Source organism: Hippopotamus amphibius, chromosome 4 (genome assembly GCF_030028045.1).
Source record: "Hippopotamus amphibius kiboko isolate mHipAmp2 chromosome 4, mHipAmp2.hap2, whole genome shotgun sequence".
Lineage (NCBI taxonomy): Eukaryota > Metazoa > Chordata > Mammalia > Artiodactyla > Hippopotamidae > Hippopotamus > Hippopotamus amphibius.
The window spans coordinates 85945467-85958894 of NC_080189.1; the positions used below are offsets into that span (position 1 = coordinate 85945467).

At 40.1% G+C, this 13428-nt stretch overlaps 1 pseudogene; it reads right to left on the reverse strand.

Moving 5' to 3' along the window:
* Window positions 1-11107: 11107 nt before the first annotated feature.
* LOC130851902 (la-related protein 1B-like) overlaps window positions 11108-13428 on the reverse strand; it is a 37615-nt pseudogene continuing 35294 nt past the window's right edge.

A 13428-nucleotide genomic window follows, 5' to 3' on the forward strand; every position in this document is an offset into this window, starting at 1 on the left:
CCTCTCTGAGTTTCCAGCCTGAGTAGCCTGCCCTGAATAGTTTATACTTAAAACTGTATCAGCTCCTACCGGAGTTTCCAGACTGCCAGCTTGCCCTGTGGATTTCAGACTTGCCAGCTCCCACAACTGTGTGAGCCGATTCCTTAAATTCAAGCACTCAATCCCAATCGTACTCTCTCTCTCTCTCTTTCTCTCTCCATATTTATATGTATATATATGGGTGTGTGTGTATGTACATATTCGTGTATGTATTTCTATGTACATATTCCTCTTGGACCCATTTCTCTGAAGAACCCTAATATGCTGGCATTGCGCTTTGACTGAGCCAAATACCTGTATAGAGTTGTATCAATTTCCATTTTCTGATTTTCGTTTTCTCATGTAATCTGAACCCTTGTGAGAGTTTTTTATAAAAGAAATAATTCTCTTCTGGAGGAAATGAGCATGATAGTGAGGGAAGAGTACCATATTAAAAGACAAGATAAAGACAAGATAATTAAAAGGTCGAGGGCGGATAGTGGCCCCTTGATCACGCAGGGCCTTGGCAGTACCACCAACAGGAGTATTACAGTGGCTCCCTGCTTGTCTAAGACAGTGACTTGTTGAAGTGATTTGTGTTGGTCCTTCCAAGTTCTGAAAGCTGTGTTTTTCTGACTTCATGGCTAGTGTGCTCAAGACATGAAATCTGGATTGTCTCCTGCTGAGCCTTTTAACAGCTCCACCAGGACCAGGTCTGTTTGAAGGAGAGGATGCCATTGTTAACCCAAGTTCCTGGCACAGCTTCTGGTTCAAGTTGGCCCTCGCTGAATGCCTTTCCATGCTAACGAACATTTTATAAAAGCTACTTAATGGTGGTCTTGGCTTCACATGCTATGTCGTTACTTTGGAATCCCTAGAGAACTTATTCTGGCATAGATATCCCATCTAAATAGTCTCTTGACAGAAGCAATTGCTACAAATAGGATAGAATCCTTTATAATTCCTAAATGATCAGGATTTTATCCTCTCAATTTTCCTGTCTATGAAATACTGGAATTTCTACCCTTTAAAATTATTATAAATGTCGAGTATAATAATGAATTTAAAGTCCTTAGCACAATGCTTGACACAACAGAAGTGCCCACAAGTTATTATGAACAATACAAGCAACAGTTTCTTAGATTTTCATTACAGATTTTAACTGAACATAGTCGCATTCGGAAGTACATTGTTTGCCCTAAATAACAAGTAGAGCCATGTAATAACAGGTGGCCACGTATGAATCTCAGTCCAGAAATTCAAGTGAGCACAAAATATACCTTCATTTTTTTTCTATCTCTCCATTTAATTTCTCATTCTGGCTTACATTCTGTAGGGTGGTGGAAACTTTCTCTCATCAATTTGGAGTCTCCATTTAGCAAGGTTTGTCTTAAGTTCCAGGGGCCTCCAATGGAGCCAAGGCACTGGGTGGGCTGGTGGAGGTGGTGGCATCTTGCCCTCCAGTCCTGTCTGCACACACGTCCATGGAGACACCTGTAGTTATGGTCATGGGCTTGGCCTTCACAGGTCGGGGCTGAGGTGCCCCATCCCTGTCCTCACAGGCCCCTTTATGTGCAGCTGTCTTCTGTTCTACTTCCTGACATGCATGGGGGTATTGGCATCTTACTGCTCTTTCCTTGCCTCTCTGGGGCATGCGAATCTCAGCAAAGATGTCTGTGGCTGCCCTTCTGCCCAGACACACCATTTCCACATTTTTCCTGGGATCTTGCCACTTCCCAGGGGCTCTGCCTGGTAAATAAAATTTCCTCTGCTCCTGGATCCCTTGGGGTGCTGGCGGTCCTACTTAGCTTTGAGAAATTTCCCCAGAAGCACTTGGTATCACCTCCTTTATGGGCTCAGTTTTTTACATTTGCAAGACTCTTAGCTTTTGTCACAATACTGCTGAGGTTTTGCTTGAGTAGGAGAAGGGGACATACTTAGATTAAAAAAAAAAATACAAGTTAAAAATTCCAAACAGCATTTTTCCTGCCCCATAAGCAATGTGTCAATGATAGTCTACTGTAAGTCAACATTTATGAAAGTGAAATTATTTCAGGTAAATATTTCAGTTAGAAATACAATCTGAGGAGGTAAGTTTTTGAAAGCGTATAAACTTCTAACTGGCAGAGGGGGTAAAATGCTTTTTGTAGGGAAGGGTGGTAGATCTCAAAGCCTTACCCAGTAGAAAGCAGGGCTGGCTGGTGCTGCCACACCCCCTCAGTATTTGTTAGACTCCGGTTGCAAGTAACAAAAAGCCAACCTGAAATAGCTTATACTAAAAGAAGGTTGGCGGGGAGGGGTTGGGGGGGATGAGTTGGGAGATTGGGACTGCCATATATACATTACGAATAAGAAAAAATATATCAAATTGTACAGTTTAAATATATGCAGTTTATTGTATGTCAATTGTATCTCAATAAAAGTTCTTAAAGAAAAAAAAGAAGAAGAAGAAGAGGGAGGTTAAGATGTCTCCTGCAAAGCTAGGGCAGAAACAGCTGCAGCCGGGACAGGAATGCCGTCAGTAGCTCTCCGTCTCATCACTGTCTCTTTCTTTTCTCCCTCTCTTCAGACTATCTACATCTATTTCTTCCATCCCCATAACAGCAAAAATAACCCAAAGACTTTTCCATGTTACTACTAGTAAGTTCAGCTATCTGGAAAGAGGCTGACGTGAGTCTCAAACCGAAGTCTAAGTTCCCTGGAGAAAAACTCTCTTGGCCCAGGCTGGATCTGGTGTCCACCTCTGGACCGATCATTTGTGGCCAGGGTCTAAACTACATTTGAACTAACTTGGCCACTCCAAAATCAACCATGTGGATAAACAGAAAGAAGGGATCGTTTCTGGAAGGAGGAGGCAATATGCAGAAAAGGAAGCAGGTGAGTTCTGGGCACACAAAATAATGGAATTCAGTCAACAACCCAGTGGTAAAATCCTTCCCTAAGTCCAACCTGCTCTCAAATCCGCTCAAGGACTTTCTTCCATCCCTGGTGAGGACAAGTGTGGGGAGAAATGAAAAGTAGAAAACTCTCTTCATGAGAAAGTTTAGGAGATCTGAATCATTGTTTGGTAGTGCACTTTTTAAAGAGCAACATTCTTTCCCATAGTAGAGGAGAGAGGGAAACAAAAAAGAGACAGATCCCACCAACTGGAGTAAGGGACAAGCTAAAATTTTTATCTCTTGATATCTTGCCAGAAAAACCTTTCGACGTGGTGACTGAAGATTAATACTGTTTGAAAGAGGGATGGAAAATAACTTGGAGAGGTCCTGCCCCAGGACAGTAATATTTGCTTTATTGTGGCTTCATGAAAAGACTGTTAGTTACATTGTGAGCTGTGCTCTCTTGGGACAGTGGGATAAAGAATGCAATGGTAATGGATCACTGGCTGCTCGGGGCTAATTGTACAAGTTCAGAAGATGGGAGATCAAAGCAGAAAGTCGTAAAAGGGAAGACAGGGCTACGTCCCTCCCCCCACAGACACACACAAGGCAATGTTAGTAATAACCCCATTCTTAGGAAAATGGAAATGAATTGAGAGTTCACTGTTCATGCTTGCGCAAAAGATTAAGAAAGGATAGAGGAGAAACTAATAGTGCTGGTTGCCTGTTGGGAAACTGGATGGCCAGGCTAAAGCGGGGAGAGGGAGACTTTTCGTTGTATATGCTTCTGTTTTTTACATTTTGACCCATACGATAAGTAATAAAAGATAAAATGCGTTAAAATGTTTTAAATGGTAAAATCATTACTAGGTAGCTGGAAAAAACAATGAATGGGGAACAAGTTTCTGGCCAGACTTTATGTGTAAGTTTTACAATAAAAAGTTTTAGAATAAAAAAGAGGTTACTTTCCTATAAGGGAAAAGAGTCTGAAAAAGAATTTATATCTGTTATCTATCTATCTATCTACCTATCTATCTATATTACTGAATCACTGTGCTGTACACCTGAAACTAATAGTTGATATTGTAAACCAACTATACTTCAATTTTTAAAAAAGAGGTTATTTTGAAAATGCAGAATTTGAGGATGGTGCAAGTTAAAAATCACGGTCTAAATATATCTCTCCAGAAGCACTCTTGGGATGCTTTTTAATAGTCGGATCTGTGTTAAGGGCAATGGAATATGGACAGGAGTGATGCACCTGTATCCAGCAGAGCCTTTGAAGAGCCCTGCAAGGTTCAATCACTGTTCTTTTACTTCTGCAATAAGATCAGTATGTCCAGAGAGGGTCCATATCTTCCCTGGGTTGGGGTGGGAGGGGGCGCCTGGAATGGATCAAATGAAGATCAGAGGAGCAGCGGACTCACAAAGGACAAGTAGCACAAGCAAGAAGGAAACCTATGTTGTTGAAAGCCCCAGAGCTGCTGAGGGGCTGCTTAATACTCTACAACAATTCAGCAACAGCTGACTAATAATACCCAAGACTGCTTTTCTCACGTGTTGACCAGCTTGTTGATTGAATTCTCTAGGTCTGGACAAGTGGGCTGCTGATGTCTGAGAGTCCTACGGAACTGTTTTGACCTGGAACATTTCAGGGTAGGTGTTGCCAGTAGCCTGTGCCACAAAAAAACACGACTTCTGCCAAACATGTGGTTTTGTGCAAGCTGGTCTCCTGGTTGGGGCCCCAGAAAAGGTGAGTTACACATCATACTCCCTGACAACCGAGTGAATTGTCTTGTTGCATGGAGTTATTTAGGCCAATCCATTTTGCTTTGTAGAGTTGCGGTCAATTATCCTTTGGATGCCAGTTTTCCAATTTTAGTTGTTTCCAGATTGCCTTTGTGTCTGTAGTGATAAAGCTATGCCTTTATATGGTGGAAAAAAGAAAAAAAAAAAGGTAGGTTCTGCCTTTCTCTTTGTAGTGAGGACAATGTGAAAAGGAAAATGTCGTCTTCAATGCCTCCCAGCCTCTGTACCCTGCCTGACTCCCATGTGGTTAGAACTGATGCCCAGTGAAGGGAGCCCTTAGCTGTGTGGTCGGCAAGACAGGCCTCTCCATCCCCCCAACACAGAGAATCATGTTTGCCCATCATTGCCACAGACACAGAAACATACACTACAGAATCAGAGACTTACAGATAGCCTTCTGTGCCAGGCACTACACTAGACACCAGAGCACACAGAGGAACAAAACACAGGTGAAAAAAACACAAGTTTCTCCCTAAGAAGGACATACTCTCTCAGGGCACATAGCAAATAGCCGCATTTTGGCACAGGGATGCTAGAGCCTATGTATTTATGTCATTTGCTTGTTTAAGTTACTTATTTAAAAAGAAGAAACAACCAAAGCTCAGTCATTTCCCTACCCAAAAAGAGATCTGTTCCTTAACACTACCAATTTGAAAATGAGAGTGAATTGTATGAGCATAGGTCATTCTTTGGGGACCTTTTTATGATGCAAAAAACACTATGGCTTGTTTCCATTTCAGAAGCACAAACCCTGCTGATCCTTTTTAACTTTGTCCTGATTTGTCATCCTATGGTGTCAATCCTAATCACTTTATTTCATTTTCGTATCTGGCCCTTGCGGGTGATCTTTCATCTCATGTGAGTTTCTACGGCCTTTCTTTTTCAATGGATCAGTCAAAGAAAAGATTCATTTCCTTAATTTATTAGATTTCTTCTAAGGTGGCAGGGAATGGTGGCTGTCTTAAAAGATATAAGATATCACATAAGATAAGCATATCACACAAGATTCAGAAAACTGAGATCAGTGGGTACAGTTACAGAGAGGTAGATTTCAGCACAACATAAAAACAAATGTCTAAGCCTCCATCTGCCTGGGATTGACACGGGTTGCCTCAAAAAGTGTGGAGTTCCTCCTTGCTCTATTTATCCACAGACTGGATGACCACTTCTCAGGAATATGAAAAGGAAGAGTTGAGACTCTGAGGGTGGCCAGAGCGGGACCCTTACATCATTTGTGGGACCCAGTGCAAAATGAAAATATGGGACTCCTTGTCCAAAAATTAAGAACGTCAAGACGGCAACAATAGAGCATTAAACTAAGTGTGAGACTCTTCTGAGCCTGGGGCCATGTGTGACTGCATGGGTAACAACTCAGGCTGGATCTGGGTCCAAGAATTCATGATGAACTCAAGGAGGACTTGGAGTCCTTCCAGAGCTGGGAATGTATGAAAGTTGTGCCCAAATCAACTATCCTCAATCACAGAATTTAGAAGAAGAAAATAAAGTGAGGGGTCCAGGAATTTTAAACCTGGACTCAGAGGCCATACCCCTGATATCATATGGAAAATGTTTGTGTCTGTGCATTTTCTCTGGGAAGAGGGTCCAGAGCTTTTGTCTGATTGTGAAAGAAGTCTGGCAACCTCCCTACAGAAGTTAAGAACCTCTAATGCAACTCCCTCATTCTGTCCCTGAAGAAATCGAAATTTAGAGGAGGCAACTTTTTTACAAAGTTGGAAAGCTAATTCCTTTAGAATATTTTGGACTTTGAATCTAAAAGGGATTTTTTTTCATCACCGTGACTTAATCAATGTAGTTGCAGTTGCCTCATCAGTAAATATTATGTTTGCTGTGGCTTTATCCGTTTTATCCTTCTATTCCCATCTTGAGCAATGATTTAATTGATGTTTTATGTAACATTGGCTCACACTTTGTAACTTTAATTTTATGGTTTAACTTCCAAAATACTTATATGTCTTCTCAAAAAAAGCATTGAAGATACATTTTTGGAACATTGAAGTCAGCAGTTGGCTCCAGTCACATGATTAATAGAGTAAAACTAAGGTCATGGGAATTTCAAACCAAGAGAAGAAGCTTGCACCATTTCCCACCCTCTCTTATTACTCAAGCATGACTGCAAAAATAAGTAAATAAACAATTTGCATCAGAAATCCTAGCATATGTAGAAATAACAAGAGATTTATGACATAAATGTTATTTCACATTTCCTTTATCAAGTTTCCGTGTACATTGCCCTTAAAGAGCAACATGGTAAAACTCAGGTAATTACTTTCTCCACCCATCTTTCTCTTCTATCTCTTCTCTCTAGCATTTTCCTGGCTTGGCTACAGAATTATTTCCAGTTCACACTGGTCTCCTTAGGGTCCCTCAGCCCAACTGAGGTCTTCAGTTCTATACTATATCTTCGTAACATAGTCTTTTGAGAGTTTTCCCATTTAATCCTTACAAATACCCCACAAAAGAGTGCTCAGTGGTATTTTCAAAGATGGCCACACCAGTATATCCCAGCCATGTGTTCTTCTTACAGTATGATGTTGACACTTATCTGTCTGTGTTTGCTCCTCTTGAATTTGGGTGGGCCTTGGACTGTGGTGGACATGGCTCTGCATGACGTCTGAGGCAAGGCCATAAAAAACGTTAGAGCATCTCCTGAGCTCTTTTTCCCTTGGGAGTCTTCTGTTGACATGTAAGAACTTCAGCTATCCTGAAGCTACCAGGAGAAAGAGGAGGGGGCAAGGAGGGAAAATTAGAGAGAGAAAGGAACCCCAACTTCTCCAGTCCCTGCTGTTTGAGTTTTCCCAGCCCAGGCACCAGACGTGTCAGTTAACAAGGCTTTAAATGATTCCAGCCTTCAGTGTTCAAACCAGCACAGCTGATACCAAATAGAGAAGAAATAAGCTACCCCCTCCAACCCTGCTCAGACTGTGGCAAAATAAATGTTTTCTTATTGTAAACCATGAAATTTTCTTGTTTTAAACCTTCTGGTTTGGGGGTCATTTGTTACACAGCCATGGTAACTAGCCAGGAGATAATGCTACTTTTAGGATTCATTAGGGTACAGGTAACTGAAAAGTCAATTTATACTTGTTTAAGCTTAAAAACAAGTGCATCAACTTATATAACTGAGAAGTCCAGGGCTGATGCTGTTATGCTTTTAACAAAGACTGTATATGATGTCCCCAAGGCCCAGAACCTCTGCATCTCTCCACTCTAATGTCTCCATGCTGCCTACACTTTCAGGCTGTGACTGTGCAATAAAGGTTGAGCAGCTCCAGATATTTACACTGTCAGATTCAGTTTAGCAGCAGCAAAGGGAACTCCACTTCAACAATTCAAACAAAGGTCCTAAGCTTAATCCCAGTGGCTAAATTTGATGTATCCCCATCCCTAAACCATGGAATGTGCTGATCAGCCAGGCTTGAGGCACAGATATGGAAAACCAGGAATTCATTCAAATACACCGGAAATACAGGAATTGGGGATGCTATTTCCCCCAAAGAAATCTCTGGATACTAGTATCAAAAGAAGGGTCAATGAACACTAGCTAGCTAAAAAATAAATACCCAATTATTCTAGAACTATGTAAGAGAAAACAGATTTGAACAGTGTTGCTCATCTGTATCCCTACAATTAGTTGTATAACTTTGGCATTTGTTGCCCCACAATGAGCTAAGTCCGGATTTGAACACAGGTCTGTCTGACGCAAAACTTTCTTTGGCCCAAACCACAATGAAATAGCATTTCTACTCTCCTGTCTTTTCTTCTGATTTCTTATATTTCACAAAGTGTGAGTAAGAAAATTGAGAAAAAAAAATCTTGCTGTTGGGAACAGGAACTTTTTGTGACATCAGAGAGGTAGTTTTCAATTGTACTCTCTTTACTTTTTTCCTTAAGCTTCCTCCAGCTTTCTGGTGTAACATCAAGCAATACTTCAATGTCAGCCTGCTGTCACTAGCATTGGCTTGAGATTCTATGCAAGAAAATGTCTTCAGAACTTGTTTTTAAAGAATTTATTCTATACCAACAGAATAGCATTTTTTCTTTTTTGTAACAGCTTTATTAAGATATAATTCATGTGATACAATTCACCCATTTAAAGTGTACAATTGAATGATTTTGTTATACAAACAGAACTATGCAACCATTACCACAATCAAATTTAGAACATTTCCATCACCATGAAAAGAAAGCTGGTACCAATTAGCAGCTACTTACATTCTCCTCCCCTATTTCACCAGCCCTATGTCTCTACAGCTTTCCTTATTCTGGACATTTCATATAAATGGGATCATACAATAATGTAGTCTTTGTGACTGACTTCATTCACTTAGCATAATGTCTTTATGTTGTAACATGTACCAGTACTTCATTTCTTTTCATTGCCAACTAATATTACATTATATGGATAAACCACATTTTGTTTATCCATTTACCAGTTGATGAACACTTGGGTTCCTTTTTCTTTTGCAATGCTTCTGTGAACATTCGTGTACAAGTTTTTGTGTGAACATACGTTTTCATTTCTCTTGGATGTATACCTAAGATTGGAATTCCTGAATCATATTTAACATTTTGAGGATCTGCTAGACTGTTTTCCAAAGTGGTTGTACAATTTTACATTCCCACCAGCAGGGTGTGAGGGTTCCATATTCTCCTCATCCTCACCAACACCTGTTACTGTCTGTCATTTTGATTATAGCCATCCTAGTGGCTGTGAGGTACTGTCTCCTTGTGGTTTTTAATTTGCATTTCCCTGGTGGCTAATGATGTCAAGTATCTTTTCATGTGCTATTGGTCATTTGTCTATCTTCTTTTGAAAAATATCTTTTTATTCTTTGCCCATATCTTAATTGGGTTGCAGTATTTGTCTTTTTATTATTGACTTGTAAGAGTTCTTTATGTATCCTAGATGCAAGTCCCTTATCAGATGTATGATTTACAAATACTTTCTCCCATTCTGTGAGTTGCCTTTTCACTTGCTTGATGGTGTCCTTTAAAATACAAAAGTTTTAATCTTTGATGAACTCCAAAATACTATTTTTTTCTTTTGTATTTTTCCTTGTGCTTTTGTTGTTATATAAGAAAAACTTGCCTAATCCAGGTTCACAAAGATTTATGCATGTGTTTTCTTCTAAGAATTTTATAGTTCTAGGCTCTTATATTTGTGTTTAAAATGGGTTCCTGGACCCAATTCCAACCTGTGTGTCAGGTGGCAGTGGGGAGGTCCTTACACACCAGCAAACAATTCTCAGACACCAGCACGGTGCTCAAGAATTCAACTCAATTCAACTCAATTGTGTCACTGTCTACCCAGAGATAACATCATATTCCACAGGTTGAGGGCTCAATCCTATAAGACTACCCCACCCACCCACTTCAGATGCCAGTTGTAAGCCCAGGTTATTACTTGTATTTCTGATTGGCTGGCTATAAATCAGAGGTTCCCACAACCCCTCCTCCTCAAGTGTGATTACTTTGCTAGAGGGGCTCACAGAACTCTGAGAAATATTATAACTTAGTAGATCACTGGTTTATTATAAAAATATATAACTCAGGAACAGCCAGATGGAAAAGATGTATAAGGCAAGGTTATGTGGGAAGAGGCTTGGAGCTCCCATGCTCTCTCCAAGGGCACCACCCTCCCAACACTTCCATGTGTTCACCAGTCAGGAAGCTCTCCAAACCCTGTACTTTTAGGGTTTTTACAGAAGTTTCATTACATAGTTACATGATTGATTAAATCATTGACAGTTGGTGAGGACCTCCAGGTTCTTGCCCCTCCCCAGAGGTCAAGGGGTGGGACTAAAAGTTTCAGCCCTCTAATCACATGGTTAGTTCTCCATAGCAAACAGGCCCCATCCTTAGGTCCAAAAGTCTCTTCATTAACGTAACAAAAGATACTTTTATTGTTCTCATCACTTTGGAAATCCTAAGGTTTTTAGGAGCTCTGTGCCAGAAACAGGGTGAAGATTAGTATATATTTCTTACTATAAATAATAATATCACAGTGTTCAATCCATTTTGAGTTAATTTTTGAATATGGTATAAGGTAATGGTTGAATTTCATTCTTTTGCACATGGCTATCTGGATGTCCTGTCATCATTTGTTGAAAAGAAGATTCCTTTCCCACTGAATGGTCTTGGCACCCTTTTCAAAAATCAGCTTACCACATGGTTTATTTCTGGACTCTCAGTTCTATTCCATTGATGTAAATGTCTGTCCTTATGCCAATGCCACACTGTCTTGATTACTGTAGCTTTGTGTTAAGTTTTACAATTAGGAAGTGTGAATCCTTCAAATTTGTCTTCTTTTCCAAGGTTATTTTGGCCATTCTGGGTCCCTTGAATTTCCATATAAACTTTAGATCATCTTGTCAATTTCTTTATGGCTGTCTGTTTCCATCTACTTCCATGCATAAATCCTGTTCATTATAATATAGACCATATGGGCTTCCTAGGTGGCACAGTGGTTAAGAATCCGCCTGCCAGTGCAGAGGTCACGGGTTCGATCCCAGCTCCAGGAAGATCCCACATGCCGCGGAGCAACTAAGCCCGTGTGCCAAAAAAAAAAAAATAATATAGACCATCATTGATAACTTTAGCAAGCTCAGATGTAATTTTTGCGCTAGATTTGTGGTTGACTGTTTGATCTCATCCAGGATGTCTTCTCAGGTAAATTGGTGTTTCATTTATAGTCAAAATCTTATTTAAATCTTGGTCATTGATTTCACAGTCTGAATCATTATCAGACCAATCAGTAAATGTGTTTTTTCATCCTCCTATTTGTTGCATCTCTTCATCAAATAAAAAAAATCGAGTCTTGCTCTTCTGGAAGATGCAGTTGATTTGATGCCTCATCAGGTACAGACATTGACTCCTTCAGTTTCACTAGAGATGGACAGTGTCCCTTTTATCACTTCTATCCAAGGTTTTGAGTCTAAGCCAGCCAAATGAGAAGATAACCTCTAAATATTGCTTAAAGATTAATTGTTTCAGTATTTTTCTTTGGACTCAATAGGCTTCCAATTCTTGAAGAATTTGGGGCAGACACTGTATATAAACCAGAGATTTGGTCTGATAACTCAAAATAGCAGTTTTTTTAAGGTCTTCTGTCAAGATTTAAATAAGTTCCTTGCAACATGTGAAACTACTCTTAATTAGAATAAAATGAATATCTGCTCAACCCTAACCCTTACATTAAGCAAGTGATTTACTTTATAGCAGATGGAAAAGAAGCTTTTCATCCTTCCCATGTCACTCACATCTCCCCCCTAGAAGTGCTCCACCTACTGCTTACTAAACTGATGGCCCATTCATCAACTGACAGGATACTGCCTTAAACAAATGTGTCTATTTCTGACTCAAGAAATGGAAGCTTCTAGAGTAGAGGATCTCAATCAGTGGTATGACTGAAGAGTAAAAGTTCACTGCAGGAAAACCACATCTAAAGAATTGTCAAAACACTTGTGTCTGCTCTTTATTTCCCATGCTACCCCACTCACAGAATATCAGGGAAAGGGTAGAAGAAATGGGAAGGTCAGAAATGTTTATCTGGGAAAATCCCCCAGATCAATCAATAACCACTGTTCTACAGTCATGCAGGAAAAAACAGAGGTTTCCTAAGCCAACAGGAGCCACACCTCCAACCCTGGGGGAAGAAGAGAAAGAGGAAAAGGGGATTGGGCTTCAAATCAATACTTTCTTTAATTCAGATGATATAGAAAATGAGAAGCAGAAATGGACTACTCAGTCTTTTTTTTTTTTTTAAGCTCTTTATTGGAATATAATTGCTTTACACTCTTGTACCAGCTTATGAGGTACACCAAAGTGAATCAGCTGTATTTATACACATATCCCCATATCCCCTCCCTCCCTCGACTCCCTGCCACCCTCCCCGTCCCAGCCCTCTAAGGCATCACCCATCATTGAGTTGATCTCCCTTTGTTATACAGCAACTTCCCACTGGCTATCTATTTTACAGTTGGTAGTATATATATGTCTATGCTACTCTTTCACTTCGTCCCAGCTTCCCCTTCACCCCCCGCCCCCCCAACCCCGTGTCCTCCAGTCCATTCTACTCAGTCTTTTTTTTTAAGAGCTTCTTTATTTTTTATTTTTATACAATTTTTAAAGCTTACTCTCCATTTACAGATATTGCAAAATATTAGTTGTATTCCCTGTGTTGTACAATACATCCTTGTAGCCTATCTTATACCCAATAGTTTGTACCTCCCACTCCCCCACCTCTATATAGCTGCTCCCCTACTTTTGCCATTGGTAACTGCTAGTTTGTTCTCTGTATCTGTGTCTGCTTCTTTTATGTTTTATTCACTAGTTTGTTGTATTTTTTAGATTTTGCATATGAGTGATATCACGTAGTATTTGTCTCTCTGTCTGACTTATCTCACTTAGTACAATGCCCTGCAAGTCCATCCATGTTGCTGCACATGGCAAAATTTTATTCTTTTTTATGGCTGAGTACTATTCCAGTGTGTGTGTGTGTGTGTGTGTGTGTGTGTGTGTGTGTGTGTGTGTATACACACACCACATCTTCTTTATCCATTCATCTGTTGGTGGACATTTAGGTTGCTTCCATATCTTGGCAATTAAGTGATGCTGCTCTGAACATTGGGGTGCATGTAATCTTTTTAAATCAGTTTTTGGTTTTTTTTCAGTTATATACCTAGGGGTGGAATTGCAGGGT